We start from the raw sequence: 21,831 nt of genomic DNA, 5'->3' as shown, positions 1-21,831 counted from the left end.
GGGACCCAGCTATTTCCCCAAAGAGCTAAGGTATATAGAAACAAAGATCTGGGTACTTTTCTTTAAAAATATGTTTAATCTAAAGAAAGTTAAAGTCATTAATCATTTGTTTAAGCTCCCCTGTCTCCCAGCTCCAACTAAAATATTCCCATGGAGGCAGTTGGAGTTTAGAGATTGGAAGGAAAGGACCAGTGAGAGGAGGTGGTTCATCGAAAGTGCAGGCCTTTGGGCTTTGGATGAAAGTGGCACAATGATGCAAAAAGGGATGTGAGCTGGTGCCAAAGACCAATTTAGATTATGTTGGGATTATGCTCAGGAAGTGACTAGAGAGCCTGAGAAAACAATTTCTGCTTGTTTTACAGGTAGACTCTGAAAACATTGGTTGCCCTTTTTTATATCCGGTAATGCTAAGAGACTGTATTTCCCTGAGCTATACATATGCTAATTCTTAGAGCAATTTAAGAAATATAGGTCTCATAGTGAGAGTTCCTAAGTGCGCTGTATTTTCAGAGTCAGTGTGAGGCATGTATAGATAGATGGATGAATATTTCAGCATATCTTCTTTTGAAAATTCATTGTTTTTATTTCAAGTATTCACAATTGAGTATACTATTTACTTGCTGATTATAATATTTTGTTGCAGATTATTAAAGGTGCATATGTGCAGCATTTTAGGCAGCAACTTGTGAGACACAGAAACCAAGAATTTCAGAGTTATTTTTCAAAGTAATCAGCATGCATTTGATAAAATGAGAGTCTCTGAGGGAGATCTTGAACTTGAACTGACTGATTTGTCTGGAACTCGGTATCTCCTCTGTGATCTATTTTTATGTATAATAGTATAATTAAAATGTTCATTTGCCTGTTCTTTCTTTCAAACAAAACAAAACATGAAACTAGTAGCTTTTGTTTCCATTTGATAGGGAACCTATGAAAACTGCTTAAAAATACAAAAGCAGATTTGAAACAGAAGGGTTTTGTTTTTGTTTTTCATTGAAGTCAGCGTTTTTGGAAGTAAAAAACAAAAACAAAAACAAAAACCCCAAAGACTACTACATCTATACTTCCTATAGTAGGAATATGGTTGTTATTCAGATGTGCACACTAAATGTTACAGATGCTTTGTAATTTTATGAAATAAAACTGCACACAACACGCGTACATACACACACAGAACCACTGACTTAATCCTCAGTACATTCTTGAGAATGGAAAGTTTTATTAAAGCAACTGGTTTATATCAAATCATTATTGAATGTATGGTATGAGAGGAAGATTCAACTAAAAATGGAAAGAGACACATCATTTAGATGTGCTTCTTGCAAGCATAGGTGAGTGGTCTCAGGTATGTGGTGGCCAGATTGTCCTAAATTGTCCCTTGACTCCTGAGTAACTGCACCATTCAGTGCTTATGTGATGTCAGTGTATGGGAATAAACCAAGCACACTCATGACTAAGGAGTCACCATTTTTGGCAAATGGATTATTTTCAAAGTCAAGTTTTGTTGTTGTTGGGAACATTTTAACATAATGGAGTTCTTTTGGAAATCATAAAGATGAATCTGTCTTATCTTATGTTCTATTTAAAACTGCCCAAGTGAGGTATTCATCCCTATGCCCAAATCCATCAATGCTTGTATTTCTTTAATCTTGATCTTGTTTGAAAAGAGCTTTATCCAGAACACAGTTTCTTCATTCAGAATGAAATTGCTTTTAGACATTAAAAAGCTTGTAGACAATTATATAATTGAAAATTTTCTTTCATCTAGATTTTACTAAATTCATGACTGTGTTAGCCAGTAAAAGCAAATTATATTTTGGCCTTTGTAATGGATTTATGTACTTTGAACATCTCCCTTGGGACTGTGTTTGCTCTTGAATTGTGAGATAGAAAATACTTTGAGAAGCTCAGTCATGAGACCTGATCTGTTAATACTTGTGGAGGAAGCTTCTGGTGTACTTGTTGCCGCATTGGCTTTCATTCTATTGGCTGGATTCACATGTGAAATTATAGTGGGGATAAAAAGAGGTTTTCCCACTAAATACCTTAGTCTTATTTTTATATAGTATATTGTTATTTTTAATCATAAAAGTAGAGGTGATTCTTGTGGAAAACTCGTGTACCATAGGAAAATGCAAAGAAAGTAAAATTACTCTAATTCTGTTATCTCTAATTAGCAGCTATTCAAATGTAGACTTTTTTCCTTCGTGTTTTTTCTAGATATAGATACATTTAAGCAAAATAGGGACCATATGGAACATACTGCTTTATAGTCTGCATTCCCAAAGAACGTTGCTTAAAAACATTTTCCAATTTAATTAAATATCTTATAGATTTTTAAAAACTGTTTATTCATGTTGGATATTTATATTTTATAAATTGCTTAAAATGATATTACTTATAAGAGAAAACTTCTTTAGATACATCTTAATGTGTATCTTAGACATTTTTTAGGATAACTTCAGAGTCTTTTTTTCAACTTACTGGTTTTAAGGAATGAAAAGTAATTGTTCTTATCAGTAATTACAGTTAAGCCTTTTTGACTGCAAGAATCTGTTTTTATAATATCATATTCTTGGTCTGTACAGAATGGTGCAGTAATACCTCATTTATCAACACTATTAGGGACTTATCTTAAATAATTTTTTCACATAATTGAAACTGACCCTTAAGGGTCCATAGTTGGTAATTAAAAACATTGTGAATGAGAATCTTTCTAAAATTGTATTACATATGTTGCTATCCCCTTCCTTTAATATAATTAAAAGATATGAAAATCACAATTTAACCCCTTCTGGTTTAAATTATAAGCATCATTATAAACACTAGTTATTGTGCAGTCAGTTCGCTGAAATGTGATATATGCATTTCTAAGAACTGCCATGCTGTGCAAAATCATGTAGTAAAAACCCATAGCACTTAGGGGCTAAATAGGGTCAGGGACACAATACTCAAAAACCTTTACGAGTGATACATTAAAAAAATAAGATAAGAACTGAGTAAAAATTGTAGCACAATTTTACACATATTAGGTGGTTGAGGAGTAGATCAATAGTACAATAAATATGGCATTTTACCTTGACAGAGTCCTGACCTTTTCTTGAGGACTGAGACCTTGGAAGGATTGCAGCTTGTGAGTTATTCTGCAGTGGTGGAAGAGGGTTACCTGAAATCAAAAGGAAAGTTGGGGCACCTGATGTGGACAGGTGTGGCTCATAGTACACTCGTGGAAACTGAGGTCGATGGTAGATGTTTGAGGCATGGGCTTTGTGCATTCTGTGTATCCTTATGCAGCTGGGTTGGTTCTGCCTGGGTGCAATCTTCTACTATTACCTAGCATTGCTTACAATGAAATTATACATAAACAAATGTGAAATTTGAGTTATGCTCAAATCGTTCCCTACTATATCAGTCTTGGAATCACACAAGCTTATAGCAGAACTGAGTGTACTGTATGGTAATACGGTGATATGTAAGGGATAGTCTGCTTGTCTCTATCCTACTTAGAGTTAATACTTGTAAAATACATAGAGAAGAATCTAGCATAAGAATCAACACTGTATAAGTATTGGCAGTAACAATGACAATAATAAGCGATGCCTATTGATTTTTCTGGGATTCTGTCTGCTTTTCAGTTATGACTGCCTACTGTAGCTGTTCTTTCTGCCTCCTTCTAATTGACCTATTTTTCAATCTCTTGTGGCTCTTAAATGAGTTAATCATGCTTCTTAGAATTACATCTAATATAAAGCCTGGAGTGGGAGAGCACAGACTTTAGATTATGATTTATCTGTGTTTTACCTACTCAGACTTCTTTATTTTATGAATGTTATTACTTATGTATCCATTCACAGGATTGTTAGAGAAGTAACTTACATTTTAAGTGAAGTTATTAACATGCAGAATTTGGGGATTTTTCTGTTTTATTAGAAAAAAATTAACAGAATTCTCTCTTCTCATTCTCTTAGGAAAGGTGCTTAAATGAATATATCTGTTGGGCATTTAAAAGTTGTTGATGACTTTCTTTAAGTTGTTATTGTTCACTTCTATTTACAACCGTCTCTGTCTTTATGAGATGAACTCATCTTTGGAAGGTGGGGTAGGCAAGTGTGATTTCAGAAGACTTTCTCTCCCAAGTTACAGTATAATTAGAAGTCCAGATCTTCCCTCAGTTGCTTTTTATGATTCCCTGAGAAAGACATTTTTAGTGAACGGTTGCCAAGAAGCCTTGCTGATTCCTGCTTTAGTAACTTTAATAAGACAACAGATCAGAATACCTTCTAGATTTAGCAAGCCTTTTTAGTATTATTCTGAAAGAAAAATAACTAACAAAGCTCATCATTTAGATATTCCAATGAAATCTATTTTAATTATGCAGAGAGACTGAATAGCAATGGGGTGTTTTGATTTCTAATTTCTAATCTGACAATGAATTTTAACTTTTTGTCTCTACATAATTTTTAGATATATTTGGGCTGCTTGAACTCATTGAGTGATTGCTATTAACAAGACTTTGTGGGAAAAGGAAACTTGCCTTCTGAGCTTTGTACCAAAGACCTGGGAAAAGTAAGTAATTTTCTAACTTGCTCTAAAATTTTTTTTGTTATACTTCTCTCAGAAAGTTAACAGTGAGTCTGTGGCTTTTCTTTCTTTCCTTTCTTGCTTTGTAAGTTTTAATGTGCTCTTATGGATTTGAAACATGGAAAGAAACTCAAGAGACCTTTTAAAAAAACCTTCTAAAGAGATTAGAATGACTCTCTGCATTGTGCCATTTCTTTTGCATGTCATTAACTGAATCCTCAAGGTTGTGATAAAACCTTTATCACATGTACAGTAGATGAATTAAACTTTAAAGGTAAGAGAATGTAACATGGTGTGACAGGAAAGTGAGCCCAGTTTTCTGAGCTTCAGGTGTTTTAGACTTTTACATAGGTTCTTTGGTTCTGAATTTTTAGAATAAAGATGAAATCTATTTGGTTCTTTTGTCTGGAAAGGAAAATAAATGTAGAGTCACTTGTTCAATAAGTCTCTTGTGTAGGTTAGTCTTGGAAGATTTGATGCACCTGTCAGTTTTATTATTTTATACCTTTTTTGAGGTACTCTAAGGTATTCTAATTATGACAACTATACGAATGGTTTTGCTCCTTTAGAAAAATTACTTGGGGCTATAAAGTTCAGTTTTATTCTCTGATCTTTTTGAAAAGGTAAAATGGAGCTTAAAGATCAGTCTACTTTGTTTTGTAGATACCACTTGCAAGTGTGAATGACCCATAAGAATGTAAGCACAACAAAACACACACATGCATGCACCTTCCTTTCTGTTCCAGAAGCAATATCATTGACAATAGGAACTGTTCATATATTAAATTACTAGATAGTTTTCTAAACTTGATATGCCTTGTGTCTTACAGCTGGTCTACATTTGCAACAGTATAAATAAGCTAGTCGAAGCATGTCTAAAATAAAGCAAGGCAGAAAAGAACTTTGCTCTAGAAGTTCCCATAGGTGCATTATATAGTAAGATCAGATTTAGTGTTATATCGTAATTACTATAAATCAAATTGTGTATTTTATAATAATTATAATAAGATAAGGGTCTTTATGAACCTTATTTGAAATTTAATAAGATATTTGTCCTGAAAAAATATTATACACACACACACAGTATACACTCACCATAAATATAATTTCTGAAGACTGTCAAGTCTCTGCTAATATAAATCTGTTGAAAGAAAGAATTTTGAAAATTTTCTTTAAAAGCAGTTTTTTTGTTACAGTGAAATATTTACAGTAGTGAAATACTGTTGTCAGCAGAATTTTTAAAAATGACAGCAGTTTATTTAGTTGAATTTTGTAGTCTTGTATTCACATATTAACCTTAAAATAAAGGAAATCCTGTCTGGTATAGTTGTCATTCTATCTTGGAAGGATATTTGAAAAAGGATTATCTCAGAAGTTACCAATCTGCCCACAGAAATGGAATGAAAAGGGCAAGAGATTAATTCTTTGGGCTTCAGGATCCAGATATTTTCAGTGGTGTTTAGATTGGAAATATAACTTAGCCCCAGAAAGTAAGCTGCTTAAACTTCCTTTCAAATAATTTAGTATCTCTCAAAAATTTAATATCGTCTCTGGTGAAATATTTTCCTTCCATTATACCAAAACATATTCTTTGTGACATATTCTTTGTGTTGTAAAGATATTTTTCTGTTTTGTAGAGGCAAGGCATCTAATAATAATAAGCTAAAGACAAACACTGTGTTACCAGAGGGACCATGTCAAACAGATCCTTGTTTACCAAACCTGATGTCATAGGTGAATATTTATATGCACTGAAGGATATTCACAATTCACTTTTAAGTTAAAAAAAAAAATAGAAGAAAGTTATAATGTATAAGTATGCTCCACAAAAATCGAGTCCTGAAAAACTGGTTATATGGAAGTAAGCATTAAAGAAGAATGTGGGCTGGCGGGGAAGAAGGAGGGCAGACCTTTCTGAAACTTATAAGTCATGCGAGAATGTGCCTTATTGGGAATTTCTTTCTGGGGAGGCAAGCTCACAATTTTAGGGAAAGTCCAGAACCCTAGACAGACAACCTTCACATTTTTTTTTAACTCCCCTTTGTCCTCTAATTTTTTTCTTAATCACAAATATGTTTTCAAGGTCTTTCTTGTTTCAAACATTTTATTTAATTATTTGATGTAGATTTCTGGAAACTTGAATCTGTAATGTTGACAAAAACATGGATGTACTTTTGATAAGTTAGCCATGGATTATTTTAAAAGAAGTAAAAAATAGCTTCTATTTTTTATTATCTTATTTAATAAATATATATTTTATGTTAATACTCAAAAAGTAAAATATGCTATAAGTTGTTTGGTATCCTGTCTTTTCCATTTAATAAATGATGAAATCCTATGCTAATAAGTATTTATCTATAATGTTATTTTTAGTGAAAGTGAAACAATTGGATCTTTTTGTTTCATTTGTGGCTATCCTGGCTTTCAGTTAAGAGTATACATATGTGAAATATATGGTGCAGGTTTTTTACCTGCAAACAGAATAGATAGGATTCTCCTTCTATAATCTGTACAGTGTTTGCTGTAACCAGACATGTTCCAAATAGGAGACTTGTGGGAGTAAATATGTGTTCGAAATTGTAGCTGTCACTGTGTGTCAGGTACTGTGTATAAAGTGCCGTGTTTTCTTTGGGCTCTTTGTTATATTACAAGAGTGCAGGTGGCATTTTCCTGTCGCTTAGCTGTCTTCAATATTTCTATGCTTAAGGAAGGTTTCTACCTACATATTGTTTTCTTGCAAGAAAGTCTAAATTTCTCAGATGAGGTGATGGGTACAGAAGGAACATTTCATAGATTTTGAAATATAATTTATTGGAGTAAATTGCAACCCAAATTAGAGATGCAAAATGTTTTATAGACCTTTGCATGCTTTCTCAATTTTAAGTTTACTTATTAAGGCAACTTTTGCTGTGCAACTACTATGTGCTGGACACTGTGTTAGAAGCTCATTATTCGAAGAGTGATGAGATATGCTCTTCCTTTCAAGGAACTTAATTTGAATTTCAAATTCTGAACTCAGATAACATTTATTCGGCATGCGACAAGCAGTAGGCTGGATGTTCTTAAAATAAGGTAGTTAACCACTAAAATTCAGTGATGATAATTATTGACCCATCCCCTCCAAAATAAGTTATTAATAGAATTTTTTAATCTTTAAGTTTTTTCTTTCATTATATTTTCTCAAACTTTTGGTACCTGCTGCTACTTGTTAAGTTAAATTAGCAAATGAAATAATAAGTATTTAACTGATAAATTTAGAAGAATTATTTTAAAAACATGTATTCGTGTGTGCGTATATGTACACACTTTTTTTTTTATATTTAGAAACCCATATACATATTATATACTCATAATTTCTCCTGGTAGAGTAGAGTAGTTTCTTAGTTCACATGAGACAATTAAATCTATCAATTTCATAGCATTCTGCCCTTAGAGTGGCTCCACTATTTGAAGATGTACGGAAGCTATAGCTTCAAGTCACCAGATTTTCACAGTAATTCTTTATCTGTTTAAGTTAAATTTATTAGGGTGACATTGGTTAATAAAATATAGGTTTCAAATGTACAATTCTATAATAAATCATCTGTATATTGCATTGTGTGTTCACCACCCAAAGTCAGATCCCCTTCTGTCACTATATATTTGACCCACTTTACCCTTTTCTACCTTCCCCCACCCTACTTTCCCTCTAATAACCACTAAACTGTTTTCTGTATCTATGAGTTTTTGTTTGCCTTGTTTATTTGTTGCTTTCAGTTTTATATCTCACATGTGAATAAAATGATATGGTTCTCAACTTTTTCTGTCTGACTTATTTCACTTAGCATGAGTTTCAAGATCCTTCCATGTCGTCACAAATGGTAGTATTTTATCTTTGGTTATGGCCGAATAATATTCGTGTGTGTGTGTGTGTGTGTGTGTGTGTGTGTGTGTGCGTGTGTGTGTGTGTGTGACATCTTCTTTATCCAGTTATCTATCAAAGGGCATTTTGATTGGTTCCATGTCTTGACCACTGTGAATAACGTTGCAGTGAACATTGGGGTGCTTATATTTTTATGAATAAATGTTCTCAATTTTTTCTGGCAGATACCCAGAAGAGAGATTACTGGGTCATATGGTAATTCTATTCTTAATTTTTTGAGGAACCTACATACTGCTTTCCATAATGACTGTACCAATTTATATTCCCACCAGCAATGTATAAGTTTTCCTTTTTCCCCACAACATCTCCAACACTTGCTGTTACTTGTCCTGTTGATGATAGCCATTCTAACAGGTGTGAGGTGGTATCACTGTGGTCCTTGCTATAGGTATTATTGAAACTTAGAAGGAGAAGGTAACTTGCCCACATTTGCGTTAGGATTCTAGTTCCAATCTATCTAACTTTAAAGCTCATGCAGTATCCTCCTGACTCCCGTGAGCTGGTGGGGAAGGTAGACTCACAAATGCTCTGGGCCTGCTGAGGAAGGGACAGTCGTTTCAGCTGAGGAATCAGGAAGTGTGTTTGCTGCACTGAAGAGCTGGCAATGAAATAAGTCTTATGGGCTGAGTTAGAAGACAGAGAGGAAAGGGGAGAGTATTTGGAGCTGCAGGAAAAGCACGTGCAAAAGCATAGAGGAGTGGAAGCTCATGGCATGTTCAGAGTGGCAAGAAGTCTCCTGTGGTTGGGTTTGGGGCATGTTGGAGAACAGAGTAGGCTTAGATTGCAAAACCTTGGTGCCAGAGTCACAAGGGCCCCAGACGTGCCATGCTAGAGACTTGGGATTTCTCAGTAATATATAGCCATGAGAGTTTTGTATTTTTTTAAAGATATTGCCAGCTTATTATTTGTTTGTTTGTTTGTTTGTCTATGCCTACAGTACCTGTAGCATCTGGTCTTTCTAGGTGGTCTCCCAGCCAAATACTAACCAGGCTCGACCTTGCTTAGCTTCCAAGATCAAACGGGATCAGGCTTGTTCAGAGTGGCATGGCCATAGACCCATGAGAATTTTAAGGTAGAGAAATTTCATAATCAGATGGGAGTTTTACAAAGATCACTTGAGCAGCAGTGTGAAATATAGACTGAAATAGAGAAAACTGGAGACAGGAGACCCAGGGCTACCATTAGAGGTTGTACAGATTGTTCACTGCACAAGGTTATATGTGAGTGGTGGGTGGGGGGGTCTGACAGCCATCCAGCATATTACTCACCAAGCTGTGTGCTCTTGGAGTTGGGCCTGCAGAGAGAGGGCATCTTTTAAATTTTTCACATTAAGATGCTCTACTTGCCTTTTAATTGCTTATAAAATAATAGGAGAGATTACATTAGTCAGAGAAATAATCATGGACCCTAAGGCTTAAGAACCTGGAGTTGGACATGGTGGTCTTTTTCCTAATTATATGATGTTGGGCATGTTCCCCATCCTCTCAAAATCTATTTCCTCATCTTTATGGGAGAGTTGATAAGAGAAATCTAACAGGCCCTGGACAGAGCAGTTAAGGGGCATTGGTAAGAGAATGGGCTAGAAAGGCAAGATGGAGAAATAATAGATCTCGGACTGGAAGCCCCTGCTAGTAGTCAATCCTGAGAGTGTGCTGGGAACTGTATTAAGACTTTTATATGTTTTATCTTATTTAGTCCTGTATTAGTTCTGAGAGACAGATGTTATTGCCTCATTTTAAAGATTTCGAAACTTTGGCTCAGGGATGTTAAATGACTTGTCTAATGTCATACAACTAGGAAGTGACATAGTTGAGACTAGAACCCAGGTCTGTGTGACTCTCATGTTTATGCTCTTAACCACCCTGCTATGCTTAGAGATAATCTTTCCTTTATGTTGAACTCCCGTAATGCCCCTCTTGAATCTCTTTGATGACATATTCTGATTTTATCTTTTGTTTATAACTTAAATTGAGTAATGGTTATTTATATAATGTTTAATTTACTAGGCTGTGAGATCCTAAGGACTGAGATCCAGTCTCATTAATTTTCTTTTTGCCTTTCATAACTCTTTGCTCAATAAAGCATATGTGGGTAAGATGAATAATCTTAAGTTATTTTGTCTCCTAAAATTCAACAATTTTTAATATGTAAATAGTAATATATAAGTAAACTTCAGTTGCAGTTATAGTCAAATAGAACTTGAAAAGGAGTCATTGGATTTTACTTTGATATGTAGATTGATTGCTAAAGTTTGAGGAAATTCCTAATTGCCATTTTATCTGAAAAATAATTTGTGGCTTGCTGTCAAAGATTGAAGCCAAGACTAAAATGCACCTTTGCCAGCCCTTTTTGGAGTCTCTAAAGCTGTGCTTGCTGCCGCATTGCTGTGGTAATTATAAAACTTAGATGTTTTAAATGATAATTTCGAGTCCATAAAAAAATGTTATACTGTCATTCAAGCAGGTAAGGACCTCAGTTTGTAAACTCACATGGAGGCCTTTGCTAAAGGTCGCTCTTGTTTGGTCCCAGCTGGACATGGATTTTGACAACAAACAGATATGCTACCCTAGGTCAGGGTAGATTATCAGAGGCACTGGGGTCAGACTACCTAGGTTTGCATCCCAGCTTCTCAGTGTGTGAACTCTGTGATCCTTGTCAAGAAAACGTCTGTAAAATGATGATGTATAAGAAAACAGATTGCAATTATACATTCGCGTGCCTGGTTTATTGGGAATTTGGGGTGGGGGGACATCTTCATCCTGAAGGGAGCCGTTTTTGCTCAGATATTCTTTAAAGGAGACCAGAACAGAATGATGCTTCAGTATTAGAGTGCATGTTTATCCCAGGATGACCCTTTTCTGTTTTTAAAACAGAGTTTACATTCTCTTCTAACTACCGCATCTACTTTGTGAACTCTAAGGAGGCAGGTTAGGCTTTGCTCCGTGCTCTGTATGCCCACGGAGAGTAGGAAATGATGGCTTTTAAGAAAATAGAAAATGTTATTCAAGATCAACATTGCCTCTGGGATTCGAATGAGAAACTCAGGGGTTTCTTTCTTCTTCCAGAATAGGAGCACAAGTGTTCAGTGAGAAAGGAAACCAAACCCTAGGGAGGTCTCATAGCTTATTTCTGCCACTGTTACTGGCAAGGAGGGAGGTAAGGGCCCTTAAGCAGCTCCCACAGCCACAGTCGATGGTGAGATCGGGGATGCTGGGAAGAGAGCACCAAGGATGTTCTTACTCTGGCTGCTGCTGCCTGGCCTGAGGGGAGGCGCAACAGCTGCAGAGCTCTGCTCTACGACAGGAGCAAACACACGCCCGTCTGTCACAGAGTTTATGTTCTTTCATAAAAGTGAAGTTGCACATGTGTGATGTCCTTTTTAGGTTTTATATCTTGGGTTGTTAGAAGAGCAAGCAAGTCGAATAACAATACTCCTCGGATCTTGGAGATCTTAGTTTTGCAAATCAGACTAAGGGCAAACTTGGCCTGTGCATTCTTGACAGTAGAAAACAGGAGCTATCAGTAAATGTTGAGTTTAAAAACTATTTCCAGGGTTGCCTTCCCTTACTATGTGACTCCTGTAAAAAAGCTTCGTCTGCTATAAGCTGGTAATCTTTAATACATGGATATGTCGGTGGGGAAAATAAAATCAGATTGCATACCTTTCCCTTTTGCTTGTGAACTAATTATTGTTTTCCTGCATTTAAAAGTCGATGTTAAACTATTTCTTTGATGTTCAACAGCAGACAGACTCCAGTTGTATGTTATATAGCTTTTGGTACGTACCTATTGTTTGAATAAAGATCAGCTTTGGCAAATTAGATTTTGATGGTTACATTTTTGATCTGGAGCCACAGAATGGAATGGCAATTTATTCTTTCATTCAGTTCACATTCATTTGGTTCCTTCCATGGCCTGTTACATAAATTATTTTCAAATTTCATAAATACCACAAAAAACCTTGCAAACTAGATAGTGCTATCTCTGTTTAATAGATAAGAAAAATAATGCATATAGAGTGATTAGTGCTGTTTTATAGATAAGAAAAATAAGGCATAGACAGTGATTAGAAAACTTGCTCATGGTTATATTGCTATTAAGTGGCCAGGGATGTGCGATGCCCGCCCCCCCCCGCCCCCGCTAATGCTGACACTTCAGTGGTACAGCCTTTTAAGAGGAGATAATCAATGCAGCAAAGATTTTGAGGAGCTGGAATCATGAAAAAAGTAGTTAACCAAGAGCCCCTCATTCATTCATTTACTCAACATGTTTATTGAGTACATATTTTGTGCTAGACACTTTGCAGTGTGTTACAGATTCAGTGGTGGGCAAGACATTATCGAACCCTTACCAGCTTTAAGGAGGAAACAGGGATTTAAAAGTGTGCTCCTCCTAAAAGCTGCAGTATCTTGGTTAGGAGGGCTTTTATAAGTTTTTTTTCAAGGTGTAGAAATTTTGACACCTTAACTAAAGTTGTTTAATTTATTATCCTTTTACATCAGTATATATATGAAATTATCCACAAATAAACAGATGAATGGCTTCGTTAGGGTACTTTGCAATTGTACTCCTGCCTAGGCTGCTTAGGACATGCAGAAATGGAGGTTAGAGTGAAACTGTTTTGAGTTTTAAACAAAGTGTTGCACAAAAATCTGAACAATTATCTGGCAAGGACTGTATCTATTTCAGCTTTGGATTCCCCACTTTATATAGGAGATACTTAGCACACTGCCTGGTATGCAGCAAGTACCAATACTTCTGGTTGATTGGCTCAGTGTTGGGAAATCAAATAGGGGAGAGAGGAGAAAGGAAACTCATAGGGAGGGAGATAAGTTAAGATAACATCATGGAGGAGTGTGAGGGTGGCAATAAAACAAACCAACAAATAAGCAAAAAGAGCACATGACATATGACGGACTTCATTCATATGTACAAACTTTTTTATTTTTAAAATTTATTTTATTTAAAAATTTTTTTATTTGGCTAGACATTTACATAATTTATGAAGTGATCCTCCGATTTTTCTAGCACCCATCTGGTACTACACACAACCATTACACTAATATTGACAATATTTCTTATGGTCTACTCTCATCCCCGTGACTCTTTTATAACTACTAATTTGTACTCTGCATCCTTTTACCTTTTATGCCCAGCCCCCTAACCCCGCTCCCCTCTGGCAATCACCAGTTTGTTCTCTGTATCTGTGAGTCTGTTTTCATTTAGTTTGTTTGTTTCTTTTATTCCTTTGATTCCACATATAAGTGAAATCATATGGTATTTTGTTTGTCTTTCTCTATCTGACTTATTTTACTCAGCATAATCCCTCTAGGTCCATCCATGCAGTTGCAAATGGTAAAATTTCATTGTTTTTTAATGGTCGAGTTGTATATATGTATATATGTACCATAACTTCTTTATCCAGTTGTCTGTTGATGGATGCTTAGGTTGCTTCCATATCTTGGCTATTGTAAATTGTGCTGCCATGAATATTGGAGTGCATAGATCTTTACGAATTATTGTCTTGGTTTTCTTTGGATAAATACCAAGAAGTGCAATTGCTGGGTCAAAAGGTATATCCATTTTTAATTTTTTGAGAAACCTCCAGACTATTTTCCATAGTGGCTGTACCAATTTGCAATCCCACCAAAAATATATGAGGGTTCTCTTTTCTCTGCATCCTCGCCAACACTTGTTGTTTTTTGATTTATTGATGATAGCCACTCTGACAGATGTAAGGTAATATCTCATTGTGGTTTTAATTTGCATTTCTTTGATAGTTAGCGACCTTCAGTATCTTTTCATATGTCTATTAGATATCTGTATTTCTCTTTGGAGAAGTATCTGTTTAGGTTTTCTGCCCATTTTTTAATTGGATTGTTTGTTTTTCTTGTTGTTGAGTTGTATAAGTTCTTCAAATATTCTGTATATTTACCCCTTATCAGATGTATCATTAGCGAATATCTTTTCCTAGTCGGTTATCTTTTTGTTTTGTTGATGGTTTCCTTTGCTGTACAAAAACCTTTTACTTTGATGTAATCCCATTTGTTTATTTTTTTCCTCTGTTTCCCTTGCCCAGGGAGATATATTTGAAAAGAAATTCTTGTTAGTAATATCAGAGAGTTTACTGCCTATGTTTTCTTCTAGAAGTTTTATGGTTTCGGGTCGTACATTTAAGTCTTTAATTCATTTTGAATCTATTCTTGTATCTGGTGTAAGAAGGTGGTGCTGCTGCTGCTGCTGCTGCTGCTTCATCTTCGTCGTCGTCGTCGTCGTCGTCGTCGTCGTCGTCGTCGTCTTCTTCTTCTTCTTCTTCTTCTTCTTCTTCTTCTTCTTCTTCTTCTCTTCTCCTCCTCCTCCTCCTCCTCCTTCCTCCTCCCTCCTCCTCCCTTCTTCTTTTTTTATCTTCTTCCTTCTTCTTTCTTTTTCTTCTTCTTTCTTCCTTCTTCTTTCTTTGCATGTATCTATCCAATTTTCCGAACACCATTTGTTGAAGAGACTATCTTTTTACCCCATTGTATATTCTTAACTCCTTTGTCATATATTAAGTGAGCATATAGGTGTGGATTTATTTCTGGGCTCTCTATTATGTTCTGTTGATCAGTGTATCTGTTTTTATGCCACTATCATGCTGTTTCGATTACTGTAGCCTTGTAGTATAGTTTGATATCAGGTAGTGTGGTACCTCCAACTTCCTTCTTTCTCAATATTGCCATAACTATTCGGAGATTTTTATGGCTCCATATAAATTTTAGGATTATTTGTTCTAGCTCTCTGAAAAATGGCATTTTATATCTTTAAAGAAAAACCTTTACAGCATTTATACTACTCTGATGAATTAACAATGTAGTACCAGTAAAACTATGTATTAGACTAGTGTCTGATCTCTTGTAATACGTAGGAAGAAGAGAAAATAAGCAGTAGCTGAAAAGAATCAGATTTAGAGAAAAATTATTTGATTTTAACAAAAAGAACTTTAATTTCAACTAGCGGTGGTATAGCCATATGAGAAAGGGCCTTTAAATGTTAGGATGATGGGTAGCATTTGAGAAAATTTTGTCATCATCACTAGTTTCAGTGTTTCCACAGCAGTGGTAATTGAATTCAAATACGTTTTCATTTATTTTCTGAGTAGAAAGTAACATAAACAATTTCTTAGAACAAAAAGTTTGTTAGAAATTTAAAGACATGGCTAGATGGAAAATTGGTAAATTCAGATTTTTTTCCCCTTAAGTCTTCTGTTAAATTGTATCTCTCATGGAAAAATATGGCAATATTTTAATCAAATGAGACATTCACATATGGACTTCAAGAGCATTAGTAAAATGTGTGTGTGTTTTTTTTTCTTCTTAAGAAATAGGGTTAAATTGGTTTATATAATTCATATCATGGATTTAAAGAAACAAGTATTTTGTCATACAGATATATGCAAATACCTTAAGTATTCAGGTAATGCTTGACAATAATTGCAGTATAAGAATTGGGTGGTGTAGGATTAAAATTACATTTTTAATCAATCTTTTCTACATTAATATTTTATGAGATAATGATGCACGTAGCTTCAAGTCCCATTGTTTCTTATTCCCTGAAGTGTTATCTTTCATAAGAGGGTAGATTTCTAGAGCAGAAGAACTGTTCCTATACAGTCCTAACATTCTTTTCATTTTGGAATTAAATTCGAGCTCTGCCACTGGCTATCTATGGATGAGTTCTTTCTCTGAGCCTCAGCTTTCTAGCCTACTATAAAATGGGAATAGAGATATCTATTACTTAGAGCTTATTAATATGATGTTTATTCATTCCTGGATTGGGGATAAACACTAAGCACGTAACACAAAGGTTAGTGTTCTCACAAGCTTAGGAATCCATAATAAATGCTGAGAATAGAGAGACGTGTTATCGTTGGAAGGGCGAGACACAGAATACTTAACATCCAGTTTCTGGCCAATCAGAATGGATGCTAACTGTAAACATTCTGGATGGCCATCACAATACCCACTCACTGCACATCAGCCTGGATTGTCAGTATCAACAAACCTGTGTTTAACTCATCATGATTTGCAAGGAAACTTGTTGTGTTTTCTAATTATAAACTAATTTTCTAATTATAAACTAATTCTCCTCTGAAATGGTTAGGAAAGGATACCATCTTCATATGATGGTGTGACCCTAGAGTTTATGCCTGGATTCCTGTCCCAAAGATTGCTCTTTTGTTTGGGGATCTTGCTAATCTCTGCTGGCAGCATTGTGATAGCTCTTTGGGGACTTTGCTTTCCCATTTTCTACTCTATCCCTAAGCTGGAAACATGTTCTTAAGTCCTTATAGCAGATAAAAGTTGAGTTTATAACTTTGAACAAAACTGCAAGAGTCCCATAAAATTGGCTACTAGATATGGCAGACCTAGATTCATCCTCATTGTGCTCTGTACAAGGCTGCCTCCTTGGCCTAGGCCCAACCTCCAACCCCAACCCCAGAAGTGACGGTCAGCACATATAGATGTAAGTCCAGACATCAAAGAGATTGAGGCCCTGGAAGAAGGAGGATTTCCTTGCTAGTTTCCATTTCTTACCTCAAGCTCTGCCTCTTCCTGACATTGAGAAGTCCACCTTTCACAGGGCAGACTCTAACCCCCTTCCACAGGGATGGGACGGCAATAGCTACAGCTATCAAAAAGTTCAGTGTCAATAGAAAAGCTTCCATGTAATCCTAGGAGATTTCTAAAGCAAAGTTGAGTTGATGTAACCACTTGGTCATATACTGATGTGGTTAACGGTCTTTAAGAAATTGCTTTGTCATCACCTCAGACCTATTGGCCAGTCATCAAAAAGACAAGAGAAAAAAGTGTTGGTGAGGATATGGAGAAAGGGGACCCTTGTGCACTGTGGTGGGAATAAAAATTGGTGCAGCCATTATGGGAAACAGTATGGAGGTTCCGCAAAAAAAAAAAAAAAAAGGAAAGAAAGAAAATAGAACTACTGTGTTATCCAGCAATTCTGCTGTGGGTATATATCCAAGGGAAATTAAATCACTGTCTAGAAGAGATATCTGCACTTCCATGTTCATTGCAGCAGCATTTACAATAGCCAAGACATGGAGGCAGCCGAAGTGTCCATCAGCAGTTGAATGGATAAAGAAAATGTGGTACATATATACAATAGACTATTATTCATCAATAAAAAAATAAGAAAATCCTGCCATTTACACCAATATACATGGACTTGGGGCATCATGTTACGTGAAATAAGTTAGACAGAGAAAGACAAGTACTGTATGATCTCACTTATATGTGGAATTTTAAAAAACCCTGAACTTACAGAAACAGAGAACACATTGGTGATTGCCTGAGGTGAGGGGTGAGGGGTGAGGGGTGAGGAGTGAGAAATGGGTGAAGGTAGTCAAAAGGTACAAACTTTCAGTTGTAAGATAAATTAGTTGTGAGGATGTAATGTACAGCATGGTGACTATAGTTAACAATAGTGTATTGTATATTTTTAAAAAAAGAGAAATACTGTATTGTATATTTGAAATTTGCTAAGAGATTAGATTTTAAAAGTTATAATGAGAAGAAATTTTTAACTATGTATGGTGATGGATGTTAACTAAATTTATTGTGGTGAACATTTTTTAATATATACATATATCAAATCATCATGTTGTATACCTTAAACTAATACAATGCTATATGTCAATTATATCTTAATAAAATTGGGGGAGGGAATAGTTTTGTGTGGACATTTCTTCTACAAAAACACTAAGATTTAAATTTAAGCTCAGTAATGCAAAACTTTATCATTACCAAAATTCAGTGTAAGTGGCCCTCTCTGCAATTATAAGCCAAGAGGCAGTTTCAGCCTTATTTTCAAGGGAATGCCACTCAAAACAATTCATTTCATAGCTTCTTTTATACAGGAGCTAATAATCTTGTTCAGGCCTTTTGGTTTACCTAATTTCTTCTTGATAATCCATTTCCTCAGTCCATTTGGACCAGAAACATTTAATCTTGGGCATAATGAAGACTTGCTTTCTGTTGTGTGATTTTCTTGTTTCTTTCATTATCCCAGTCCTTATGTAGACTTTCTGTTTGCGAATCAAATAATTTATTTCATTGAGTTTTCTACCAGTTTAGTGTGTTAGTTTCTTGTTACCTAATCATTGCTAATGATCACTTTTATTTTACTAGTAAAATAGTTGCTTACACAGTTGCTTTATAATATATTTTATTTCATTGATTCTAAGACATACGTCTTTCATATTTTAACATTCTTGAAATTTAGTGTATCTTGCAGTTGCTGACATTTTACATGTTATTGGTAGCACTTTTGTCTTTATTCCTAGTATGTACAGCAGTGGCACATCTTTCGATAACACTTGGATTTGATGAAATACCAGTTTACATTCTGTGATGTTGGTGAAAATCAGTGCCATTTTAATTACATCATGTCATTGTGTTTGAGAGATTATGTAATCTCATAGAGTCTTACAGTAAAATCTAAAATTTGTTACCTCTGATAGTTGGAAAAGCCTACATAGGACAAAATAAAAACCCTCTGTGTAAATTTCTGGACCATCTCTTAAGCCATGTACAGGAGGAAAGACAAAAGATTACTATTTACTTAAATACTAATTCAGGTTTTGGGCGTAATGAGTCTATTTTAGAAACAACTATTTAGGGTTCCACCTTTTGAAATTCTTTTAGCTAGTGAAGCATTTGCTTCTTTTGTACTTGTGCATGAGAAACTGACCCTTATTTTTGAACTTCTCAAAAAGTAGTCTTGGAAACAGCTTTTGAGACTGATTTTTTAGGATTCCTCCCTCTCCTTTTTCTTTTTTCATTTCTGAAACCTAAGTAGCAGGGTAAAACGTTGTTCCCTGCAGAGACTTGGTGTTTAGATTGTATATTTACTTTGATACACATATATATTGCTGTGCGGAATCACTGTCCACTGCAGTCCCCACATGAAACAAAGGGAGGTGGGGATCTGGGGTTGGCTGAGATAAATATATCTCAGCTTTCAGAACACTGTGTGAACACAGTATAATTCACTTGGACAACTGTGTGATGAAACTCTTGTTTTAGCGGCCATTAGATATTTCATGGGAACTGACTACACAGAATATATGGTAAAGACAGTTTGGCAGTTGATAGAATTTGAAGTAGCAGTTACATCATCAACAGATATAAAATTAATTTTTTGCCAAGGTGATTAATACCTGACTTCTGTGATTGAGGGATTGATCTCTTGGCATGTCTTTGTGAAATAACACCACAGGCAGGGAAATCGTATGCCTTCATCAGGCTTTATGTCTGTTTTGTAAACCTTCTCTATGGGGTGTGTATAGTCTTGTTCTGTACAACTAACAAAAGATGTGCTTATGCTGTGTCATGACTTTCACTGTAGCTGTATTTTGTCGTGAAAGACTTCCTCAGTTTCCACAGACAATGGGCACCACAGAGAGAGGCTTTCTTTCTTTGTATCCGTGTTTCTATTAATGTCGTTACTGCATTTGACTCTTTTATTAAAACCTTTTGGTCACATCAACAGTTTGTTCTAAGCTATCTATCTTCTAGCTTTGTCTGCAAAATTTGTGTGGTTAGCCTGAGACATATGCAGATAAATTGCTTAGGGTTCAGCTTTCTCAGACTTGGAACAAATACTCTACAGTGTGTCGAACTAATGGATGCAGCTTCGCAGCAATATCGATGTTGCTACAGTCAGATATAAATCTTTGAATGCCTTGGTTTGCATTTTCATATTCATATGCAGTTCTTGACCACTGGTTTTCATCTTTCAGAAAGCTCTGTTTTAAATAGAAAGACAAAGAAAGTTGTTCTTCCTCACCCATAGCTCTTCTGCCCGCTCATAACAACAATTGTGAGCTTAGCTTTTGGCCACATATAAGTGGTGGCAGCTCCCAGTTCACAGACTAATTATGTTCCCATGGCTTGTTGTAAATTCAGTTATGAGTTTTGAACTTGGAATATTTTCTAATGGAAGAAAAAAAATTGAAAAATAGATGAGCCTATTGAAAATTCTTTAACCCGTAACATTCCAGCAGCATATACTTTAAAACCTAAAATTCTCCCCATGTTTCCCTGTAGAAAAATGTTCCTGGTTCTGCTTTGGTGTCTTAAGGAACATAAGCATTTTATTCTTAACTTCAGTATACAGCCACCTATCTCTACCTGTGTGTCCTGTGGTAGTATATTAGGCAGGGTTCTTCTGTAGAAGCAATGGAGACTGACTGGATGAGTTAAGCAGAGAAATAATTTACTGAGAAGATAGTAGGTAGTTTCTGGAACTGCTGGAAGTTGGTAAAAGGGCAGGAGCAAATAGAGACTACATAGCCAGATTTATAGCCCGGGTCATATGTATGATTAGTTCTCTGCAGGATGAACCTGATCACTGAACACTGGTCCATGCTGATTCACAGTGATTGCACCATTAGGTACTAGACACTTCCTACCAACTCTGCCACCTCAGCGTTTGCTGCTTCTGGGCACTGGATGTTGCTACCATTGCCCTCAGGCATGAAAATATACTCCTGCCCTTGCTTCTTTGTATCTCCAGCTCTAGAGTCAGGATTAGCTAAGGCTAAGTCATGTGCCCATTGCTTAGCTGCAAAGGAGTCTGGAAAGGTGAGTGTCCAGCCATTTTTGCCTCTATGTCTAAAGATGTAGCTCTTGTCAGTACTCACGTGATACAGGAAAAGAGTTCAGATATAGAATATTCCCATCCTATTCCTCTCTATAAGAACGAATCTTCACTATAAGAAGCCATGATAGGGGCCTTGGTAGAGGGGAATGACCAACATGTTTATCTATCTGAAGCTACAGTTAATGAATTCTTGGATAACAAAGATGGCTGATTCTTCCTGTGCACTGGTGTTCAGGGACTCTTTCACCATGGGTTAATTAAAGCTAGAAGTGTGACTTGACAATTTAGGCATAATTTGACCTCTCACAGTATGTTCCTTATTGCTTTAAGATAAAATGCATTAAATTGAATTTTAACAATTTGATTAACTAGGAGGAGCAGATCAAGGATTATCTGTTTCCGTATTTATAGCATAAAATGAAATTTCATATTGTCACTTTATCTTATAGAGTTTGGTAATTTATATATTTTATTGATTTCTACCCTTTAAAATTTTTATTTTTAATTTTTAATAATACCTATAGATACCTTACAAATTTCTGCCTGCTTATTGATATTGCAATATTCCACTTCTCAGAGGCAACTACTTTCAATTCAGTTAGCTCTTCTTCTGATATTTACTTTCATGTAGCTAATTAATTGTTTATATTGATATTTCTTGAATTTTTTTT

The 21,831-nt window shown here is 35.5% G+C and overlaps 1 protein-coding gene and 1 pseudogene across 20 annotated transcripts in view; one reads left to right on the top strand and one right to left on the bottom strand.

The window, feature by feature from the left end:
- Window positions 1–21,831, top strand: part of APBB2 (amyloid beta precursor protein binding family B member 2) — a 338,648-nt gene that overhangs the window by 89,378 nt on the left and 227,439 nt on the right. For all 20 annotated transcript variants that reach the window (XM_023532201.1, XM_023532208.1, XM_023532198.1 and 17 more), the window contains one exon: window positions 4,465–4,566. The gene's annotated coding sequence lies outside the window, so the exon portion shown is untranslated. The remainder of the gene's footprint in view (window positions 1–4,464; window positions 4,567–21,831) is intronic.
- Window positions 9,441–9,559, bottom strand: LOC111741570 (annotated as a pseudogene).

Source organism: Pteropus vampyrus, unplaced genomic scaffold (genome assembly GCF_000151845.1).
Source record: "Pteropus vampyrus isolate Shadow unplaced genomic scaffold, Pvam_2.0 Scaffold79, whole genome shotgun sequence".
Classification (NCBI taxonomy): domain Eukaryota; kingdom Metazoa; phylum Chordata; class Mammalia; order Chiroptera; family Pteropodidae; genus Pteropus; species Pteropus vampyrus.
The sequence above is the reverse complement of the archived record's forward strand: the minus strand, read 5'-3'. Positions and strand labels throughout refer to the sequence as shown.